The sequence below is a fragment of the Odocoileus virginianus genome, chromosome 18, assembly GCF_023699985.2.
Source record: "Odocoileus virginianus isolate 20LAN1187 ecotype Illinois chromosome 18, Ovbor_1.2, whole genome shotgun sequence".
NCBI classification, from domain to species: domain Eukaryota; kingdom Metazoa; phylum Chordata; class Mammalia; order Artiodactyla; family Cervidae; genus Odocoileus; species Odocoileus virginianus.
In genome coordinates this window covers 46349702-46373934 of record NC_069691.1, presented here as the reverse complement: position 1 = coordinate 46373934, position 24233 = coordinate 46349702, and the positions used below count along the sequence as shown (strand labels likewise).

Genomic DNA, 24233 nt, shown 5'->3' with positions numbered 1-24233 from the left:
TAGAGCTAACGGGAGCTCAAGGTCAATGTCTAACTGAACGATGGAGTCCCCATCTTACACTGCCACCGGCCTGTCAGAGATCCCCTATAGATCCCCATGCTGCAGAGAAATGAACTTCACACACATTTACTGTGTCACTGAAGCATCAGTTTCAGTTTTAACAAGTGACCCCAAACTCCTCCTATAAGAGATGCAACCTTCCTAAAGCGACAGCCAGGTTCCCGAGCCCCCAGCGTGGGTGCTGCTCCTGTTGCTGTTTCATTGCTCGGTCATGCCCGACTCTGCAACCTCGTGGAGAAAAGCCCCCCAGGTTCCTCCGTCTCTGCCCGTGGCGTTCTCCAGGCAAGAACACTGGGGCAGACAGCCACGCCCTCCTCCAGCCAGCTTAGGTGACTTCCTAGAAATCCCATTCTCCCACTGGTGGAACCCCCTCCTCTCCTCCACATACAAAGGTCACAAGGGGAATCAGGACCTCATTATTAAAAAGCCAATATCAATAATGACATTGAAATATTAATTTAACATTGCATACTAAAAATTAACCATCCCATGCCTCCAATAAGCACCAAGTAATATAGTCCATCCTAAAGGAGATCAGTCCCGAGTGTTCACTGGAAGGACTGATGCTGAAGCTGAAACTCCAATACTTTGGCCACTTGATGCAAAGAGCTGACTCATTTGAAAAGACCCTGATGCTGGGAAAGATTGAGGGCAGGAGGAGAAGGGGAAAACAGAGGATGAGATGGTTGGATGGCATCACCAACTTGATGGACATGGGACTGCGTATACTCCAGGAGTTGGCGATGGACAGGGAGGCCTGGCATGCTGAGATTCATGGGGTCGGAAGGAGTCGGACACAACTGAGTGACTGAATGAACTGAATATCAAATTAGGCTATCTATTTCATTTCTTTGTAAGTTATATATTCATTTAAGTATTACAGTGGCAGTACTATAGTGTAGATACATATTAATTAGTAGGAGCTTCCAAGGTGGTGTTAATGGTAAAGAATCACCAGCTAATGCAGGAGACAGACACTGCTTTGATCCCTGGGTCGGGAATATCCCCTGGAAAATGGCATGGCAACCCTCTCCAGTATTCCTGCCTGGAGAATCCCATGGACAGAGGAGCCTGGCGAGCTACAGTCCATAGGGTCGCACAGAGTCAGACACAACTGAAGCGACTTAGCATGCACCAACGCATATATTATTATTTATAGTATATGATATGTATGTATTATTGTAAATGTTACTGAAGAGACTGTGTAAGAGAGTTGATAAATATACATTCCAGAATGTTCTCTGTCTTCTTCAGTTGTCCCTCCTCCTCTTACAAGTAGGGCTTCTCCAGTGTGACTACATCCCACACTTTTGTCCTAACATCCGTTTGCATAATGGCAGGATGGTAGCATCACTGTTCCTTCCAAAATATTCCTGTGAAGAAAAAACATTGCCAGATGACTGATTTTTAAATCAAGACAGATCCCTCTCCATGGAACACAAGATGCAGAAAACCAGGTTCTCCACGTGTCAGTCAGTCAGTTCAGTCGCTCAGTCGTGTCTGACTCTTTGCAGCCCCACGGACTGCAGCACGCCAGGCCTCTCTGTCCATCACCAACTCCCGGAGGTTGCCCAAACTCATGTCCATTGAGTCGGAGATGCCACCAACCATCTCATCCTCTGTTGTCCCCTTCTCCTCCTGCCCTCAATCTTTCCCAGCATCAGGGTCTTTTCAAATGAGTCAGTTCTTTGCATCAGGTGGCCAAAGTACTGGAGTTTCAGCTTCAGCATCAGTCCTTCCAATGAATATTCAGGACTGATTTTCTTTAGGATTGACTGGTTTGATCTTCCTGCAATCCAAGGGTCTCTCAAGAGTCTTCTCCAACACCACAGTTCAAAAGCATCAATTCTTCTGTGCTCAGCTTTCTTTACAGTCCAACTCTCACATCCATACATGACTACTGAAAAAACTATAGCTTGACTAGACAGACTTTTGTTGGCAAAGTAATGTCTCTGGTTTTTAATATGCTGTCGAGATTGGTCATAGCTTTTCTTCTAAGAAGGAAGTGTCTTTTAATTTCATGGCTACAGTCGCCATCTGCAGGAGAAGGCAATGGCACCCCACTGCAGTACTCTTGCCTGGGAAATCCCATGGACAGAGGAGCCTCGAGTCCACGGGGTCTCGAGGAGTCGGACACGATTGAGCGACTTCACTTTCACTTTTCACTTTCATGCACTGGAGAAGGAAATGGCAACCCACTCCAGTATTCTTGCCTGGAGAATCCCAGGGACGGAGGAGCCAGGTGGGCTGCTGTCTATGGGGTCGCACAGAGTCATACATGACTGATGAGACTTAGCAGCAGCAGCAGCAGTCACCATCTGCATTGATTTTTGGAGCCCCCAAAATAAAGTCTGTCACTGTTTCCATTGTTTCCTCATCTATTAGCCATGAAGTGATGGGACTAGATGCCATGATCTTCATTTTTTGAATGTTGAGTTTTAAGCCAGCTTTTTCATTCTCCTCTTTCATTTTTATCAAGAGGCTCTTCAATTCCTCTTCATTTTCTGCCATAAGGGTGGAAGAATCATCTGAGGTTATTGCTTATCTGAAGTTATTGATATTTCTCCCAGAAATCTTGATTTCAGCTTGTGCTTCATCCAGCCCAGCATTTCACATGATGTACTCTGCATAGAAGTTAAATAAGCAGGGTGACAATATACAGCCTTGACATTCTCCTTCCCCAATTTGGAACCAGTTTGTTGTTCCATGTCCAGTTCTAACTGTTACTTCTTGACCTGTATAAGATTTCTCAGGAGGCAGGTCAGGTGGTCTGGTATTCCCATCTCTTGAAGAAGAATTTTCCACAGTTTGTTGTGACCTACACAGTCAAAGGCTTTGGCGTAATCAATAAAGCAGAAATAGATGTTTTTCTGGAATTCTCTTGCTTTTTCTATGATCCAAGAGATGTTGGCAATTTGGTCTCTGGTTCCTCTGCCTTTTCTAAATCCCACTTTAACATCTGGAAGTTCACGGTTAACATACTGCTGAAACCTCACTTGGAGAATTTTGAGCATTACTTTGCTAGTGTGTGAGATGAGTGCAATTGTGCAGTAGTTTGAACAGTCTTTGGCACTGCCCTTCTTTGGAATTGGAATGAAAACTGACCTTTTCCAGTCCTGTGGCCACTGCTGACTTTTCCAGATTTGCTGGCATATTGAGTGCAGCACTTTCACAGCATCACCTATTAGGATTTGAAATAGCTCAGCTGGAATTCCATCACCTCCACTAATTTTGTTCATAGTGATGCTTCCTAAGACCCACTTGACTTCACATTCCAGGATGTCTGGCTCTAGGTGAGTGATCACACCATCATGTTTATCTGGATCATGAAGATCTTTTTTGTACAGTTCTTCTGTGTATTCTTGCTACCTCTTCTTAATATCCTCTGCTTCTGTTAGATCTATATCATTTCTGTCCTTTATTGTACCCATCTTTGCATGAAATGTTCCCTTGGTATCTCTAATTTTCTTGAAGAGATCTCTAGTCTTTCCCATTCTGTTGTTTTCCTCTATTTCTTTGCATTGATCACGTTGGTATTCTTTGGAACTCTGCATTCAAATGGGTATATCTTTTCTTTTCTCCTTTGCCTTTAGCTTCTCTTCTTTTCAAAGATATTTGTAAGGCCTCCTCAGACAACCATTCTGCCTTTTTGCATTTCTTTTTCTTGGGAATGGTCTTGAGCACTGCCTCATGTACAATGTCATGAACCTCTGTCCATAGTTCTTCAGGTATTCTATCAGTTCTGATCCCTTGAATCTATTTGTCACTTCCACTATATAATCATAAGGGATTTGATTTAGGTCATACCTGAATGGTTTAGTGGTTTTCCCCACTTTTTTCAATTTAAGTCTGAATTTGGCAATAAGGAGTTCATGATCTGAGCCAAAGTCAGCTCCCAGTCTTGTTTTTGTTGACTGTATAGAGCTTCTCCATCTTTGGCTGCAAAGAATATAATCAATCTGATTTCGGTGTTGACCATCTGGTGATGTCCATGTGTAGAGTCTTCTCTTGTGTTGTTGGAAGAGGGTGTTTGCTATGACCAGTGCATTCTCTGGGCAAAACTCTGTTAGCCTTTGCCTTGCTTCATTTTGGCCAAATTTGCCAAGACCAAATTTGCCTGTTACTCCAGGTATCTCTTGACTACTTACTTTTCCAACTCCATGTGTAGTTGTTTAAATCTATTTAATTTTTTTTTAAGAGAAATAGCATGTGAGGAAAAGAGAGCCTGCAGATGTTTATATTATTTGTTATATTTTCAACAAGTTTGAGTAAGATTACATACATCTTGTACAAAGAAGACAATAACTATCTGTGTGTGTATCTGGAGGTCTCTAAATTATCATAGGATAATGGAAAATTGTGGCTTATGGATAAAGATGTGCTTTTGAGAAAACAGACTGAGAATAATTAAGAATCTCTTCCAGGACATGGTTTACAGTGGGCTCTTGCACTGGTGATATTTTCACAGATTATCTGGCAGAAGGATGACACAGTGAAACCCTTAAGTCTATCTTCGTGTCTAGAGCTCCTCTTGTAGTGACATGACAACCTAGGGGGTAGAAACATCTGGGAGATTTCACAACATTTTGAGGCCGGGCAGAAAAGAGGCACATGGCTGTCTTTCTGGGGAAGTATGAAAGGTGATTGTTGTTGCTGTTTAGTCACTCAGTTGTGTCCGACTCCTTCTGACCCCATGGACTGTACCCACCAGGTTCCTCTCTCCATGGGATTTCCCAGGCAAGAATGCTGGAGTGCGTTGCCATTTCCTTCTCCAGGCGATCTTCTCGACCCAGGGGTCGAACTGGCGGCTCCTGCATTGGCAGGTGGATTCTTTACTGCTGAGCCACCAGACAAGCCCATGTAAGGTAATGGATTTTTATAAAAAATAATTCATGGATGTATTTTCCCCCTTTTTATTTATTTTTATTTATTTATTCCTAATTAAAATTAAAAGCTTTTGCACAATAAAGGAAACTATAAGCAAGGTGAAAAAACAGCCTTCAGAATGGGAGAAAATAATAGCAAATGAAGCAACTGACAAAGAATTATTCTCAAAAATATACAAGCAACTCCTCCAGCTCAATTCCAGAAAAATAAACGACCCAATCAAAAAATGGGCCAAAGAACTAAACAGACATTTCTCCAAAGAAGACATACAGATGGCTAACAAACACATGAAAAGATGCTCAACATCACTCATTATCAGAGAAATGCAAATCAAAACCACAATGAGGTACCATTACACGCCAGTCAGGATGGCTGCTATCCAAGTCTACAAGCAATAAATGCTGGAGAGGGTGTGGAGAAAAGGGAACCCTCTTACACTGTTGGTGGGAATGCAAACTAGTCCAGCTGCTATGGAGAACAGTGTGGAGATTCCTTAAAAAATTGGAAATAGAACTGCCATATGACCCAGCAATCCCACTTCTGGGCATACACACCGAGGAAACCAGAATTGAAAGAGGCACATGTACCCCAATGTTCATTGCTGCACTGTTTACAATAGCCAGGACATGGAAGCAACCTAGATGTCCATCGGCAAATGAATGGATAACAAAGCTATGGTACATACACACAATGGAATATTACTCAGCCATTAAAAAGAGTACATTTGAATCAGTTCTAATGAGGTGGATGAAACTGGAGCCTATTATACAGAGCAAAGTAAGCCAGAAAGAAAAACACCAATACAGTATACTAACACATATATATGGAATTTAGAAAGATGGTAACGATAACCCTGTATGAGAGACAGCAAAAGAGACAGAGATGTATAGAACAGTCTTTTGGACTCTGTGGGAGAGGGCAAGGGTGGGATGGTTTGGGAGAATAGCATTGAAACATGTAAATTATCATATGTGAAATGGATCGCCAGTCCAGGTTGGATGCATGAGACAGGGCGCTCAGGGCTGGGGCACTGGGATGACCCTGAGGGATGGGATGGGGAGGGAGGTGGGAGGGGGGTTCAGGATCGGGGACACATGTACACCTATGGCGGATTCATGTCAATGCATGGCAAAACCAATACAATATTGTAAAGTAATTAGCCTCCAAAAAAAATTCATGGATTTATTTATACAATTAGAGTTCATACTACTACTGCACTCTGGGACAGGAATTTCTGGGCTGGGATAGTAATTTCTGGACTCTTCCTTGAAGCCATGATCCCTTGACTCTATATTCTAACTTGATCATCTGTTCACTGTAACACTGTCATACTGATATGGCTCCTGCCACTGTTGCCCCTGTCTTCCTGTGAAGATTTGGGCTGTCCCCAACACACTGTGTGCAGGGGAGTAACTTTAAAGAGAAGTGACTTGAGGACTTCCCTGGTGGCCCAGTGGGTAAGACTCTGCCTTCCAATGCAGAGGGTGCTGCTTCGATCCCTGGTCGGCGGGCTAAGATCCCACATGCCTTGTGGCCAAGAAGCCAAACATAATGCAGAAACATTGTAACAAATTCAATCAAGACTTTAAAAATGGTCCATATAAAAAATATTTTTTTAAACAAAAGAATAATTTTATGGGCATCACCCATAGCTCTACACCAGACTCACTGTACCTTTTGCCTTTTGTACAAACCCAAACTACACATCCATTGGAGCGATGGAAGTTATTCACACAGTTACAGCCACATCTGTGGGCAGAAATCTTTCCACTTTTAATTTACAGCCTGGACCTCCCGATCACATCCATTCTTGGATGTTCTAATAAAACTAAAAGCTCCTCCTGTCAGAAACAATACACTCTCTTCCTGGTCACTCTGGCTAAACCCCTAACTGACCAGGAAGGAAGACAAGAAAGTGTTAAAGAGATACAGTAGTGGATGGAGAGAAAACATCAAAACCTTTGTTCAGATTTCTTAAAGTATTGAGTGATACTAGACTAGGGGTTAACTCTCCGGTCTACTCAAGGGTGAGGTTATTTTGATTATATTTTCCCATCAGACTTCATCCTCAGGAAGAGGTACAATATCTTAAACCTCACATCCATATCCACACACACGTGTGTGCATTTGGTCACTTGCAATCCATGTACCTTCTTTTCACTAATGAAGGCACTTATTAAATGGATGGCTGTGTGTATGTGTTTGTGTGTTCTGTCATGTCTGGCGCTTTGAGACTCCATGGACCGAAGACCGCCAGGCTCCTCTATCCATAGAGTTTTCCAGACAAGAATACTGGAGCGGGTTGCCATTTCCTACTCCAGTATTAAATGGATAGAAGCTTCAAATCTGAAAGCAGATGGTTCACTAGGAAATATGATTTGATGCTGAACAGATTGAGAAACATATAGGACTCTGGCTTTTCTGTTCTTATTATTTTTAATACATTGCATTTGTAGATATTTAGCATCATTAAACTTTCCACTATTTCTTTCAACCTCCATTGGTTTCTATAATGAACGCAAAACAGTAATTCAGATGTGAGGAAAACCTGTTTACTAAATCTCGTGTAAGCAGTGTAGGACTCAGCACTGCAAGAGGCTGTTTTTAAGTCTGTCTCTGCCACTGACACATGTTACATTTTATGCAAATTTCCAAATCTTTCTGAGCTTCAAAGCTCTTCTGTAGAACAAGGATTATAAGGGCCTAACCTATCGATTCGTTTGAGGAGTAAATGAGATGAAATCTAAAACAGATCGTCGACTACAAAATATTATGTCAAATAGTTTTATTTTTAAAACTTTTCACAATCTTAGAAAAGCCCATAATAACTAGTTTGAAATAAAAATAACAAATGATGTCACACAAGATACTCTAGTGCTTAGTCGCCCAATTGTGTCTGACTCTTTGTGACCCCTCGGACTATAGCCTCCAGGCTCCTTGGTCCATGGGATTTCCCAGGCAAAAATACCAGGGTGGGTACTCGAGGAGTAACCCCTTTTCCCCAGAAAAGCATTATTTAAATTAATACCTCAGATACTCAAACAGCAGGGGTCACACAGGTAAATGATCATGATTCATTTTATGTGTGTAAGAATGTACTATTCTGTTTTTAACTAGTTTATTGCTTTTTTAAAACTAGAATTACCTTCCTAGTTATATTTTAACTTTGTTAATCTCCATCCCAGCTCTTCATTTCAACAGATCCAAACCTAAGACAAGGGAAAAAACTCTTTGAGTGAATTCTCCCTCCCCTGCTCCTTCACATGAAGAGGTTTCAAATGCAATGTCCTCACTCTTGGTCTCTAATCTGAAATGAGGAAAAATCTGGCCTGTTAATATTATCTCGTCTCTCTCAAGCTCACACCCACTGGGTTACCAAAACGGGAGAAAGAAAGACTTGCAGAGTGGGTGGTAGAAAGAAACAAAACAATTAAAAATTATTTTTTTAAAAAAACACAATTTTGAAAGGCCTTCTTTCTGACTTCCTGCCTTCTTTTCTTCCTTCCATTCATTCATCCATTTCCCCCTGAATCGGGCAAGGTACTAGGTCCTGGGATTCAGAAATAAGACAGTCTCATTTTTCAACAAGGTCCCCCTCCTAGTTCAGGGAATGCCATCCTAGGATTTAAACCTACGTGTCCCTGGCGTGCGTTCTCTTTCCAAGACTGATGCACGAGAAGTCAGAGGCAACCAACGGAAGACAGTGGAGCAAAGCGTGCGCTCATGATGCACCTGGTGGAGAGCGGAGAACCCCAGTCCAAGACACAGAAACAAGGACGAGCTTGGTCTCCACTGAGGGCTGTGAGAACACAAAGCTGGGTTCTGCCACGTGTCCTGGAAGGAAGTGAAATCGGTCGCTTGTGTGTGAGATCACACAGGTGTTTTGAGAGGACACACAGGAGCTTAGAGATGCATGGAAGATCAATTTCAAGGGAGCCACAGATTCCGGTGGGACCCTGAGTGAGAGCATAATCATCAGAAATCCAGAGCTTTCCTTCACACTGATCCAGTGAGAGTTGCAAAGTTCACTGTGCCTTCCGCTTGGCTTTGGGAAAACGAAGATAAATTATTGACATTAGCTGGCTGTCTTCACATCCCAGGGAAGTAAACAGTGGACTTGCTGCAGGGGGTGAAGAGAGAAAAACTGGCTCAGAAACAACATCCTGTGCTTAAAATTCTTCCAGAACCCTCTCTACACTGACTAATGGGGACTAGGCTTTGGGGCATTCTTGGAAAGAACTGACCTCTTGGCATCCACCAACTGTTTGAGGTTTCTCCATCTACCTTCTCCAAATGAGATCTGAAAAGAACAAGCCATCCTGAGACTGCTCTTAGATTTCCCTCTCTCTCAGCGGGGCTGGAGACAGTGCTGGAAAAAAGAGAAATGCTTAGTCTATAATGAAGCAAAAAGACTGAGCAGATGACTTCTCATCTGCCCAGTGGCCCTCTAAACTTTAGCTCCTCATTGGGTGCTAGCCCATTTTTACATATTCAGACTCGAGAGATGAGAAGTATGTGTGAACGTGGGAATTTTAAAGGGAAGTTCACACTATGAGTTGTTGAGAGGTAATTATTTTAAGAAGTTTTAGGAGTCACCAGCTGATAATGAACAGCAGGGCAAGGAAGGACATATTCCTAAGGCTCTGGGATTACTGCCTGTGTTGGGGAACTTCAAACGAGCAACTTCATTAGAGGACTGCCCATGTTGGATGCAGAAACAGGGTGACTCCCACCAGGATAAATCTGTATTCTCTTCTACAGACTGTTGCTAGGGAGAAAAATAGATCCCGAGCCATGTCTGCTGAATGAAGCAGAGAAACTGGCATGAGTTTTGTCAAGAGATGGTTCTGTTTCTACCTCTGTTCAATTATTAACTGTGCAACCTCAGCCAAGGCACTCGACCCATCTAAGCTTCAGTGACTTCATTTGGAAAAATGGGGATGGTGATGTGTACTCCACAGCGTTGTAAGGTGTCTTACATAGAAGCTCAATAAACACATCTCCCCTGTCCCCTTGTGACTTCTAATGCAGAAATTCAAGGAGGAGAAATTTTCAACCTAGTACTTACAAATTTTAAAATTCTGTCAAGAAAGTCATTGGGCATCTAGCTGAGTCCAGGAAACTTGTTAGAGCTTTAGCTATAACACAGACCATTGAGCCTGATCTCAGTTTCCAGCAATGTCTACAATGTATCAACAAACAGATACAAATGCAGAGAGGCAAGCTGTGATCACTAGGATGGACACTGATCCACCTAGAATCCACACATTTTAACCTCTCTGGCCTCAATTCATCATCTGTATAGTAAGGATTTGGGGTAGATCCTTTTAAAACCAGCTTTATTGAGGTATAATTGACATATCATAAATGGTATACATTTAAACTGTACAATTTGATCAATTTTTACATGTGCATATGCCATGAAATCACCCTCATCACAGTCAAGATAATGAACACTTCTAAAAGTTTCCCCATACCTCCCTTCCTTTGTCTTTTGGCTGCAGGTGGGACTTTAGTTCCCATCCCCAACCAGGGATGGAACCCACACACCCTGCAAAGGAAGTGTGGAGTCTTGGCCACTGTATGAGTATGTACCCACTGTATGCATATGAGTAAGTGCCCCTCACACCCCTTTCAGATCTCCCCTTCTCACCACTCCCAGCCCCCGCCCTAAAGCCCAAGGCAAACACTGATCTAAATTCTGTCGTTACAGACTCATCTATATTTTTTTAGAATTTTATACAGTTGGAATCATATATAGTATGTACTTTTTTTGGTAACTCAACTATGTTGTATGTTCCTTTCTTTTATTGCTGAGCAGTGTTCCATTGATTAGTTAAATGTAAGTCACTCAGTTGTGTCTGACTCTCTGAGATCCCATGGACTGTAGCCCACCAGACTCCTCTGTCCATGGGATTCTCCAGGCAAGAATACTGGAGTGGGTAGCCATTCCCTTCTCCAGAGGATCTTCCCAACCCAGGGACTGAACCCAGGTCCCCCGCATCATGGGCAGATTCTTCACCATCTGAGCCACAGGGAATTTCCATTGATTGGCTATGCCAAATTCGTTTAGTCATTGACATACTTATGGACATTTGGGTTCTCTGCAACCTCTGGCTATGAAAATAAAGCTACTGTGATCATTCATGTACTGGTTTTGTATATATGCTTTGATTTTGTATGTACGCTTTCACTTCTCCTGGGTAAACACCTGGGAGTGGAATGGCTGGTACATTTGTATTTTTTTTTAAGAAACTGAAAAAGTTTTCCCAAGTGGTTGTAACATTTTCTGTTACCTACCAGCAATGTATGAAGGCTCCAGTCATCTTATATCTACTTAAATACTTGGCATGGTTAGTTATTTTTAATTTTAGCCAGTGTCAAATACGTATAATAGTATCTCACCGTGATTTCAAAACAATCTGGAGATAAGACCTCACTGGGCCCTGAAGTCCTCCAGCAGATAGATGAACTAGCATCCCTCACAGCAAGAGATGGCACCTCTTATTATCACCCATGTGACCCTTCCTGACACACCTGGGCTTTAATTCAGGTGTTTGAGACAAGTCTTATTCATATCAAATTATGTCACTTTACCTGACTGAAAATTAATTCTGTCCATTTTAAATGACATCTCATTTTAAAGTTAAAACACTAAGTTAACATTCAGAGAAAGGTTGAGGGCCTGCCTAACGCCAGTGCTGATGGGAAACTAGTTAACTACAAAGTCATGCTCTTAACCACTACTGTCTCACTCCGGGATATAGTGAGGGGCAAGGAGCCCTGGCGTGCTGCAGTCCATGGGGTTGCAGTGAGTCAGACATGACTTAGCAACCGAGCAAACACAACAACCTCAACTTTAAGTGATACACTATGTATCACTAAAGTTAAAAAAAAAAAGAAGTAGCAGCATGTAGTGGACTACGAAAGATATTACATGGCTCCCTTCTAAAATGAAATACTCCATGTTCCCTATCATTTCCCAATATTCTATTTTTTTAATGCAACATATCTCAAAAGGGATAAAAGAAAATTGTTATGTAACAGAGGTGTCAAATATTCAGTCTGTGCCTAAAAAGAAGGATTTGATTTTCAGTAATGAAAAAACATTACTTCCATAACCATAAGTAAATTAGTTTGAAAACATGTGGTGATTTCTTCCTAAAAAGCAAAAAAAAAAAAAAAAAATCATTTTAATATAGCTTTGCTTTTATGAAAGGGAAATTCTATTTGCGACTGGCCAAAGGAAATATTTCAAACTATTATATACATTTTTAAGAATGTCTGGGACTCCATATCCATTTATACTACAAACTCCTGAGTTTGACAAAATAATGAATCCTGAAATATTCAGACTATCATCAAAATGTATGAAAATTTCCAAAATGTTAAAACTTCTATGTCACCGTTTCTTATCCAAATCTTAAAGTTTTGTAGCAGTAAGTCAGCAGAAGTATTTCCCTATAGAACATTAGGCATGAAACTAAATTTACAAGATGTTTACATTTGAACCAGTACCAAGCACGTATGTTCACATACATTCACAAAGCTAGTCTTTCATCATGGGCATTGTTCACATTATTAACACGAGAAGCAATCAGCAAGTTTCTCAGGTGGCTCAGTGGTAGAGAATCCACCTTCCAATGCAGGAGACGCAGAAGACCCCGGTTCCATCCCTGGGTCGGGAAGATCCCCTGGAGGAGGAAATGGCAACTCCAGTATTCTTGCCTGGAGAGTTCCATGGACAGGGGGCCTGGTGGGCTACAGTCCATGGGGTCACAAAGAGTTGGACACGACTGAGCGCAAGCATCAGGAATCGGTATTACAAAGCCTTTATAATTTCTAGGTCTGAATGCAGAAAGGTACATACATGTACAAAACTACATAAAACATAAATGCAGCTTATTAAAGTACTCATGTTAATATTCTCATACTATATATGGCAAGATATATTACTATACATTTTTATGATAGAGTGAAAATATAACCACCACTTATATCAAGAAACACAGCATCATCAGCAACCTGACAACCCTCGTCCCTACTGATGACAGTCCCTTCCCTTTTTCAGTAGTAACCATACCTGATTTGTATAACAGTAATCACCTTTTTTTTTTTTTAATTTACATCAGTGAAGTTATACTGTGGTTTCAATCTTTCACTAACTGTTACATTCATGAGATTCTTCTATTTTCTTCATTTTCATTGCTTTGAAATATCCCTTTGTATGAAAAGATCATAATTTGTTTATCCATTCTACTGCTGATGAACATTACCAGCTTGGGGCTGCTAAGAATAATACACTCTTGACCTGCATTCTGTAATATATGTATGAATTTCACTTGAGTACATACCTAGAAATAAAATTCTTGACTTGTTAGGTTTGTGTGTCCTCAACTTAACTAGATGTTGAACCATTTTCCCGAGTAGGTGTACCAATTAATAAACCTATATCAATGCATAAGAGTGTTCAGAGCTCTAAATGTTTATCAATTCATTCAAGTCTGTTAATGTCAGACTTTTAACTTTTTGTCAGTATGTTTTCTGTGGAAAATTCTGAAAGAGACGAGAAAACCATACTACCTGACCTCCCTCTTGAGAAATCTGTGTGCAGGTCAGGAAGCAACAGTTAGAACTGAACACTGAACAACAGACTGGTTCCAAATAGGAAAAGGAGTACGTCAAGGCTGTATATTGTCACCCTGCTTATTTAACTTATATGCAGAGTACATCATGAGAAACGCTGGGCTGGAAGAAGCACAAGCTGGAATCAAGGTTGCCGGGAGAAATATCAATAACCTCAGATGTGCAGATGATACCACCCTTATGGCAGAAAGTTAAGAAGAACTAAAGAGCCTCTTGATGAAAGTGAAAGAAGAGAGTGAAAAAGTTGGCTTAAAGCTTAACATTCATAAAACTAAGATCATGGCATACAGTCCCATCACTTCATGGCAAATAGATAGGGAAACAGTGGAAACACTGGCAGACGTTATTTTGGGGGGCTCCAAAATCACTGCAGATGGTGACTGGAGCCATGAAATTAAAAGACGCTTATTCCTTGGAAGGAAAGTTATGGCCAACCTAGATAGCATATTAAAAAGCAGAGATGTTACTTTGCCAACAAAGGTCCTTCTAGTCAAGGCTATGGTTTTTCCAGTAGTCATGTATGGATGTGAGAGCTGGACTATAGAGAAAGCTGAGCACCGAAGAATTGATCCTTTTGAACTGCTGGAGAAGACTTTTGAGAGTCCCTTGGACTGCAAGGAGATCCAACCAGTCCATCCTAAAGGAGATCAGTCCTGAATATTCATTGGAAGGACTGATGCTGAAGCTGAAACTCCAATACTTTGGCCACCTGATGTGAAGAGCTGACTCATTTGAAAAGACCCTGATGCTGGGAAAGACTGAAGGCGGGAGCAGAAGGGGACAGACAGAGGATGAGATGGTTGGATGACATCACTGACTCAATGGACATGAGTTTGAGTAAACTCTGGGAGTTGGTGATGGACAGGGAGGCCTGGCGTGGTGCAGTCCATGGGGTCACAAAGAGTTGGACACGACTGAGGGACTGAACTGAACTGAACTTGCTGTGTAATGAAATCCCACTTGATCTTCATTTGTACTTACTTGATTAATAATGGCATAGATTATCATTTCATGTTTCCTCACCACTACAAGTCCTTTGCCCCGTTTTTCTAGTCAGTGGCCTGCATTTTAAAAAATCTATTGCAGATATTTTTAAAATCTACTTTTTATATGTCTGAGATATGTTGGCAAATATAATCTATTCTTACATCTTTTTCTGATTTTTTTTTGATGAACCAAAGTTGTGATTTTAATATAGTTAAATTTATCAAATAGCTTCCCTTGTAGCTAGTGCTTTTTATGTACTGTTTAAGAAACACTTCTCAAACCAAAGATCATAATAATACTATCTATGTGAAGTTTTGTAGTTTTGTTTTCACATTTAGGTCTGTAATCTACTTAGAATTTACTTTTTTCACTCCTCTTACAATATTTTAATTTTCTTTTTATCTTATTTTTATTGAAGAATAACTTATTTATACTATATTCATTTCAGGTGTACCGCATGGTGAGTCCATATTTTTATGGAGTGTACTCAGTTTTAGGCGATACTTCATTTAAACCACTGTGGACAAAGCAGATAACTGATAAGGCAGGCCCTCCCGTGCAGCACAGAAGTCTCCTCAGTACTCTGCAGTGACCCACGTGGGCAAAGAGTCTGAACAAGAGCAGATGTGTGTGTGCGTGTAACTGAGTCACCGTGCTGTAACGCCTGAAGCCAACCTGCCCACACGTGTGCACAGTCCTGTCCACCCCCTTGCATCCCATGGACTCCATACTCCTCCGTATGCAAGTGGCCTTCCACACGCCTCTGCCCAGAGGAATTTTCCAAGCAAGAAGACTGAAGTGGGTTGCCATTTCCTACTCCAGGGGATCTTACTGACCCAAGGGCAGAACTCACATCTCCTGCATTGGTAGGCGATTCTTTACCACTGAGCCACCTGGGAAGCCCACACCTGAAACTAATACAACCTTGTAAATCAACTACACTCCAATACAAATTTTAAAAATGAAATATCAACTTTCTGAAGCAAAAAATAGTTATTCCAAAATAATGACTATATTTCCTTGTGTTGTACAACATATCCTTATTGCTTTTTTAAAAAATTTGTTTATTTTTTATTGAAGGATAATTGCTTTACAGAATTTTGTTGTTTTCTGTCAAACCTCAACATTAATCAACCATAGGTATACATATATCCTCTCCCTTCTGAAACTCCCTCCCATCTCCCTCCCCATTGCACACCTTTAGGTTGATACAGAGCCCCTGTCTGAGTTTCCTGAGCCATACAGCAAATTCCCACTGGCTATCTATTTCATATATGGTAATTAAGTTTCCATGTTACTCTCTCCATATATCTCACCCTCTCCTCCCTCTTCCCAGGTCCATAAGTCTATTCTCTCTGTTTCTCCATTGTTGCCCTGTAAATAAATTCTTCAGTACCATTTTTCTAGATTCCATATATATGCATTAGAATACAATATTTATCTTTCTCTTTCTGACTTGCTTCACTCTGTGTAATAGGTTCTAGGTTCATGCACCTCATCAGAACTGACTCAAAGGTTTTCCTTTTTATGGCCAATATTCCATTGTGTATATGTACCACAACTTTTTTATCCACTCATCTGTCAATGGACATCTTCCATGTTCTAGCTTGCTAGAACATCTAGGTTGCTTCCATGTCCTAACCATTGTAAATAGTGCCGTAATGAACAATGGGATACGTGTGTCTTTTTCAATTTTGGTTTCCTCAGGGTATATGCCTAGGAGTGGGATTGCTGGGTCATATGATGGCTTTATTCCTAGTTTTTTAAGGAATTTCCTTACCATCTTCCATAGTAGCTGTATCAATTTACATTCCCACCAACAGTGCATGAGTGCTCCGTTACCTCCACACCCTCTCCAGCGTTTATTGTTTGTTGACTCTTTAATGACGGCCATTCGGACTGATGTGAGGTGATATCTCACCGTGGTTTTGATTTGCATTTCTCTAATAATGAGTGAAAAAGGACGTCTTTTTTGGGTGTTAGTTCTAAAAGGTCTTGTAGGTCTTCATAGAGCCGTTCAACTTCAGCTTCTTCAGTGTTACTGGTTGGGGCATGGGCTTGGATTACCATGATATTGAATGGTTTGCTTTGGAAACGAACAGAGAATATACTGTCATTTCTGAGATTGCATCCAAGTATCACATTTTGGACTCTATTGTTGACCATGATGGCTACTCCATTTCTTCTAAGGGATTCCTGCCCACAGTAGTAGGCATAATGGGCAGGAGGGCCCAGAGGAGCTACTCCACATTCAAGGTCAGGAGGGGCGGCTGTGAGGAGATACCCCTCGTCCAAGGTAAGGAGCAGCAGCTGCGCTTTGCTGGAGCAGCCGTGAATAGATACCCCACATCCAAGGTAAGAGAAACCCAAGTAAGACGGTAGGTGTTGCGAGAGGTCATCAAAGGGCAGACACACTAAAACCATAATCACAGAAAATGAGCCAATCTGATCACAGGACCACAGTCGTGTCTAACTCAATGAAACCAAGCCATGCCGTGTGGGGCCACTCAAGACGGGTGGGTCATGGTGGAGAGGTCTGACAGAATGTGGTCCACTGGAGAAGGGAATGGCGAACCACTTCAGTATTCTTGCCTTGAGAACCCCATGAACAGTACGAGAAGGCAAAATGATAGGATACTGAAAGAGGAACTCCCCAGGTCAGTAGGTGCCCAATATGCTACTGGAGATCAGTGGAGAAATAACTCCAGAAAGAAGGAAGGGATGGAGCCAAAGCAAACAGAATACCCAGTGGTGGATGTGACTGGTGATGGAAGCAAGGTCCGATGCTGTAAAGAGCAATATTGCCTAGGAACCTGGAATGTTAGGTCCATGAATCAAGGCAAATTGGAAGTGGTCAAACAGGAGATGGCAAGAGTGAATGTAAACATTCTAGGAATCAGCAAACTAAAATGGACTGGAATGGGTGAATTTAACTCAGATGAGCATTATATCTACTACTGTGGACAGGAATCCCTTAGAAGAAATGGAGTAGCCATCATGGTCAACAAAAGAGTCCGAAATGCAGTACTTGGATGCAATCTCAAAAATGACAGAATGATCTCTGTTCGTTTCCAAGGCAAACCATTCAATATCATGGTAATCCAAGCCTATGCCCCAACCAGTAACACTGAAGAAGCTGAAGTTGAACAGTTCTATCAAGACCTACAAGACCTTTTAGAACTAATATCCAAAAAAGATGTCCTTTTCATTATAGGGGACTGGAATGCAAAAGTAGGAAGTCAAGAAACACCTGGAGTAACAGGCAAATTTGGCCTTGGAGTACGGAATGAAGCAGGGCTAAGGCTAAGAGAGTTTTGCCAAGAGATCGCACTGGTCATAGCAAACACCCTCTTCCAACAACACAAGAGAAGACTCTACACATGGACATCACCAGATGGTCAACACCGAAATCAGATTGATTATATTCTTTGCAGCCAAAGATGGAGAAGCTCTATACAGTCAGCAAAAACAAGACTGGGAGCTGACTGTGGCTCAGATCATGAACTCCTTATTGCCAAATTCGGACTTAAATTGAAGAAAGTAGGGAAAACCGCTAGACCATTCAGGTATGACCTAAATCAAATCCCTTATGACTATACAGTGGAAGTGAGAAATAGATTTAATGGATTAGATCTGATAGACAGAGAGCCTGATGAACTATGGACGGAGGTTCATGACATTGTACAGGAGACAGGGATCCAGACTATCCCCAAGAAAAAGAAATGCAAAAAAGCAAAATGGCTGTCTGAAGAGGGCTTACAAATAGCTGAGAAAAGAAGAGAAGCAAAAAGCAAAGGAGAAAAGGAAAGATATTTCCATTTGAATGCAGAGTTCCAAAGAATAGCAAGGAGAGATAAGAAAGCCTTCCTCATCGATCAAAGCAAAGAAATAGAGGAAAACAACAGAATGGGAAAAACTAGATATCTCTTCAAGAAAATTAGAGATACCAAGGGAACATTTCATGCAAAGATGGGTTCAATAAAGGACAGAAATGGTATGTACCTAACAAAAGCAGAAGATATTAAGAAGAGGTGGCAAGAATACACAGAAGAACTGTACAAAAAAGATCTTCACAATCCAGATAATCACGATGGTGTGAGCACTCACCTAGGGCCAGACATCCTGGAATGTGAAGTCAAGTGGGCCTTAGAAAGCATCACTACGAACAAAATTAGTGGAGGTGATGGAATTCCAGTTAAGCTATTTCAAATCCTAAAGGATGATGCTGTGAAAGTGCTGCACTTAATATGCCAGCAAATTTGGAAAACTCATCAGTGGCCACAGGACTGGAAAAAGGTCAGTTTTCACTCCAATTCCTAAGAAAGGCAATAGGAAAGAATGCTCAAACTAACACACAATTGCACTCATCTCACATGCTAGTAAAGTAATGCTCAAAATTCTCCAAACCAGGCTTCAGCAATACATGAACCGTGAACTTCCAGATGTTCAAGCTGGTTTTAGAAAAGGCAGAGGAACCAGAGATCAAATTGCCAACATTCGCTGGATCATCGAAAAAGCAAGAGAGTTCCAGAAAAATATCTATTTCTGCTTTATTGACTACGCCAAAGCCTTTGACTGTGTGGATCACAATAAACTGGAAAATTCTGAAAGAGATGGGCATACCAGACCATCTGACCTGCCTCTTGAGAAACCTATATGCAGGTCAGGAAGCAACAGTTAGAACTAAACATGGAACAACAGACTGGTTCCAAATAGGAAAAGGAGTATGTCAAGGCTATATATTGTCACCCTGCTTATTTAACTTATATGCAGAGTACATCATGAGAAACGCTGGGCTAGATGAAGCACAAGCTGGAATCAAGATTGCTGGGAGAAATATCAATAATCTCAGATATGCAGATGACACTACCCTTATGGCAAAAAGTGAAGAGGAACTAAAAAGCCTCTTGATGAAAGTGAAAGAAGAGAGTGAAAAAATTGGCTTAAAGCTCAATATTCAGAAAACTAAGATCATGGCATCTGGTCCCATCACTTCATGGGAAATAGATGGGGAAACAGTGGAAACAGTGTCAGACTTTATTTTTTTGGGCTCCAAAATCACTGCAGATGGTGACTGCAGCCATGAAATTAAAAGATGCTTACTCCTTGGAAGGAAAGTTATGACCAGCCTAGACAGCATATTAAAAAGCAGAGACATTACTTTGCCAACAAAGTCCATCTAGTCAAGGCTATGGTTTTTCCAGTGGTCATGTATGGATGTGAGAGTTGGGCTGTGAAGAAAGCTGAATGCCGAAAAATTGATGCTTTTGAACTGTGATTTTGGCGAAGACTCTTGAGAGTCCATTGGACTGCAAGGAGATCCAACCAGTCCATCCTGAAGCAGATCAGTCCTGAATATTCATTGGAAGGACTGATGCTGAAGCTGAAACTCCAATACTTTGGCCACCTCATGCGAAGAGTTGACTCATTGGAAAAGACCATGATGCTGGGAGGGATTGGGGGAAGGAGGAGAAGGGGACAACAGAGGATGATGGCTGGATGGCATCACTGACTCGATGGACATGTGTTTGAGTAAACTCCAGGAGTTTGTGATGGACAGGGGGAGGCCTGGTGTGCTGCGATTCATGGGGTCGCAAAGAGTTGGACACCACTGAGCGACTGAACTGAACTGAATAATGAGTGATGTTGAGCATCTTTTCATGTGTTTGTTAGCCCTCTGTATGTCCTCTTTGGAGAAATGTCTATTTAGGTCTTTTCCCCACTTTTTGATTGGGTAGTTTGTTTTTCTGGTAAAGAATTGTATGAGCTGCTTGTATATTCTGGAAATTAATCCTTTGTCACTTGTTTTATTTGCTATTATTTTCTCCCATTCTGAGGGTTGTCTTTTCACCTTGCTTATAGTTTCCTTTGCTGTGCAAAAGCTTTTAAGTTTAATCAAGTCCCACTTGTTTACTTTTGCTTTTATTTCCATTACTCTAGGAAGTGGGTCATAGAGGATCTTGCTTTGATGTATGTCATCAAGTGTTCTGCCTATGTTTTCCTCTAAGACTTTTATAGTTTCTGATCTTACATTTACGTCTTTAATCCCTTTTGAGTTTATCTTTGTGTATGGTATTATGAAGTGTTCAAATATCATTCTTTTACATGGAGCAGTCCAGTTTTCCCACCAACATTTATTGAAGAGGCTCTCTTTGCCCCACTGTATATTCTTGCCTCCTTTGTCAAAAATAAGGTACCCACAGGTGCATGGGTTTATTTCTGGGCTTTTTATCTTGTTCCATTGGTCTATATTTCTGTTTTTGTGCCAGTACCATACTGTCTTGATGACTGTAGCTTTGTAGTCTAATCTGAAGTCAGGAAGGTTGATTCCTCCAACTCCATTGTTCTTTCTCAAGACTGCTTTGGCTATCTAGGGTCTAAAGTTTTCCACATGAATTGTGAAAGTTTTTGTTCTAGTTCTGTGAAAAATGCCATGGGTAATTTGATAGGGATCACATTGAATCTGTAGATTGCATTTGGAAGCATAATCATTTTCACAATATTGATTCTTCCTACCCAGGAACATGGAATATCTCTCCATCTGTTTATATCATCTGATTTCTTTCATAAGTGTCTTATAATTTTCAGTGTACAGTTCTTTTGCCTCCTTAGGTAAGTTTATTCCTAGATATTTAATTGTTTTTGTTGCAATGGTGAATGGGATTGATTCCTTAATTGCTCTTTCTGATTTTTCATTGTTAGTATATAGAAATGTTCTTTTTTTTTTTCTAGTTGTTTTAGGTGTAGAGTTAGTTTGTCTACTCAATGTTTTTCTTGTTTCTTGAGGTAGGATTGTATTACTATAAACTTCTCTCTTAGAACTGATTTTGCTGTATCCCATAGGTTTTGAGTTGTGTTTTCACTGCTATTTGTTTCTAGAATTTTTTTTTATTTCCCTTTTGATTTCTTCAGTAACCTGTTGGTTATTTAGAAGCATGTTGTTTAATCTCCATGTGTTCATGTTTCTTACAGTTTTTTCCTTGTAATTGATATCTAGTCTCACAGCGTTATGGTTGGAGAAGATGCCTGATACAATTTCAATTTTCTTAAATTTACTGAGGTTTAATTTGCGACCTAAGATGTGGTGTAGCCTGGAGAATGTTCCATGTGCACTTGAGAAGAAGGTGTATTCTGCATTTGGATGGGATGTCCTGAAGATATCAATGAGATCCATCTCATCTAATGAATCATTAAGACTTGTGTTTCCTTATTAATTTTCTGCTTTGATGATCTGTCCATTGGTGTGAGTGGGGTGTTAAAGTCTCCTACTATTATTGTGTTACTGTCAATTTCTTTTATGTCTGTTAGTGTTTGTCTTATGTATTGAGGTGCTCCTATGTTGGGTGCATAGATATTTATAATTGTTATGTCTTCCTCTTGGACTGACCCCTTGATCATTATGTAGTGTCCTTCCTTATTTCTTGTAATCTTTATTTTAAGGTCTATTTTGTCTGATTGCTATGCCAGCTTTCTTTAGCTTCCCATTTGCATGGAATATATTTTTCCATCCTCTCACTTTCAGTCTATATGTGTCTTGAGGTCTGAAGTGATTTTCTTGTATACAGCATATATATGGGTCTTGTTTTTGTATCCATTCAGCCAGTCTGTGTCTTTTGGTTGGAGTATTTAATCCATTTACATTTAAAGTAATTATTGACGTGTATGTTCCTATTGCCATTTTCTTAAGTATTTGGGGTTGATTTTGTAGATCTTTTTTCTTTTCTTGTATTTCTTGACTATATGAGTCCCTTTAACATTTGCTGTAAAGCTGGTTTGATGGTACTGAATTCTCTTAACTTTTGCTTGTCTGAAAAGCTTTTTACTTCTCTATCAATTTTGAATGAGATCCTTGCCAGGTACAGTAATCTTGGCTGTAGATTTTTCCCTTTCAGTACTTTAAATATATCCTGCCATTCCCTTCTGGCCTGCAGAGTTTCTGCAGCTGTTAAGTGTATGGGGTTTCCCTTGTACGTTACTTGGTGCTTCTCCTTGGTGTTTTCAATACTTTCTTTGAGTTTAGTCTTTGTTAGTTTGATTAGTATGTGTCTTGGTGTGTTTCTCCTTGGGTTTATCCTGCATGGGACTCTTTGTGACTCTTAGTCTTGATTGACTATTTCCTTTTCCGTGCTGGGAAAATTTTCAATTATAATCTTTTCAAAAATTTTCTCATACCCTTTCTTTTTCTCTTCTTCTTCTTGGACCCCTATAATTTGAATTTGGGTATGTTTGATATTGTCCCAGAGGTCTCTGAGACTATCCTCAGTCCTTTTCATTCTTTTTACTTTATTCTGTTCTTCAGAAGTTATTTCCACCATTTTATCTTCCAGCTCACTGATTTGTTCTTCTGCTTCATATATTCTATCGATTCCTTCTAGAGTATTTTTAATTTCAGTAATTGTGCTGTTCGTCTCTATATGTTTATTCTTTAATTCTTCTAGGTCTTTGTTAATTGATTCTTGCATTTTCTCCATTTTGTTTTCAAGGTTTTTGATTATCTCTGCTATCATTATTCTGAATTCTTTTTCAGGTAGTTTGCCTATTTCCTCTTCATTTATTTAGACTTCTGTGTTTCCAGTTTGCTCCTTCATCTGTGTAGTATTTCTCTACCTATTCACTACCTTTTTAACTTATTGGGTTTGGGTCTCCTTTTCCCAGGCTTCAAGGAAAGTTGAATTCTTTCCTTGAAGAAGGTTGAATTCTTTCTTCCTTTTGGTTTCTGCTCTCCTAAGGTTGGTCCAGTGGTTTGTGTAAGCTTTGTATATGGTGAGATTTCTGCTGAGTTTTTGTTTGTTTGTTTCTTTGTTTTTCCTCTGATGGGCAAGAGTGAGTGAGGTGGTGATCCTGTCTGCTGATGATCGGGTTTGTATTTTTGCTTTGATTTTTGCTTAGATGAGGCGTCCTGCTCAGGGTGCTACTGATGGTTGGGTGATGCTGGGTCCTGTATTCAAGTGGTTTCGTTGGTGTGAGTTCTCACTATTTGATACTCCCTAGGGTTAGTTCCGCAGAGGGCAATGGCAGCCCAGTCCAGTACTCTTGCTTGGAGGATTCCATGGACGGAGGAGCCTGGTAGGCTGCAGTCCATGGGGTCGCTGGGAGTCGGACATGACTGAGCGACTTCACTTTCACTTTTCACTTTCATGCACTGGAGAAGGAAATGGCAACCCACTCCAGTGTTCTTGCCTGGAGAATCCCAGGGACGGGGGAGCCTGGTGGGCTGCCGTCTATGGGGTCGCACAGAGTCGGACACGACTGAGGTGACGTAGCAGCAGCAGCAGGGTTAGTTCTCTGGTAGTCTAGGGTTTTGGAGTCAGTGCTCCATTCCAAAGGCTCAGGGCTTGATCTTAAATTGAGCAAAAGTATTTCTCTTCAAGAGGGTGCCAACCAAACAGAAGCCATTGCCATCTTTACCTCCTAGATAAGCCATACGCTACTTTAGTTCTTTGCATAACTTCAATGATGTTGCAACCTTTTAGGACTCAGTTTCTCCATCTGAGGACAATTCATCACAGATAGGCAGGGGTCCAGATATGGAAAGAACTTGTTAAGTGTATAATTGCAGTCTCTTCTCCTCCCAAACTCAGTAACAAGGCTTACTGTGGTTTTTCAGTTCCCTGTGTTTGCGTACTGAGGTTCACTCTTATTTTTCTGAAATT

The 24233-nt window shown here is 40.8% G+C and overlaps 1 protein-coding gene across 7 annotated transcripts in view; it reads right to left on the bottom strand.

Moving 5' to 3' along the window:
- MSRA (methionine sulfoxide reductase A) overlaps nt 1-24233 on the bottom strand; it is a 357066-nt gene that overhangs the window by 93786 nt on the left and 239047 nt on the right. The window lies entirely within an intron of this gene.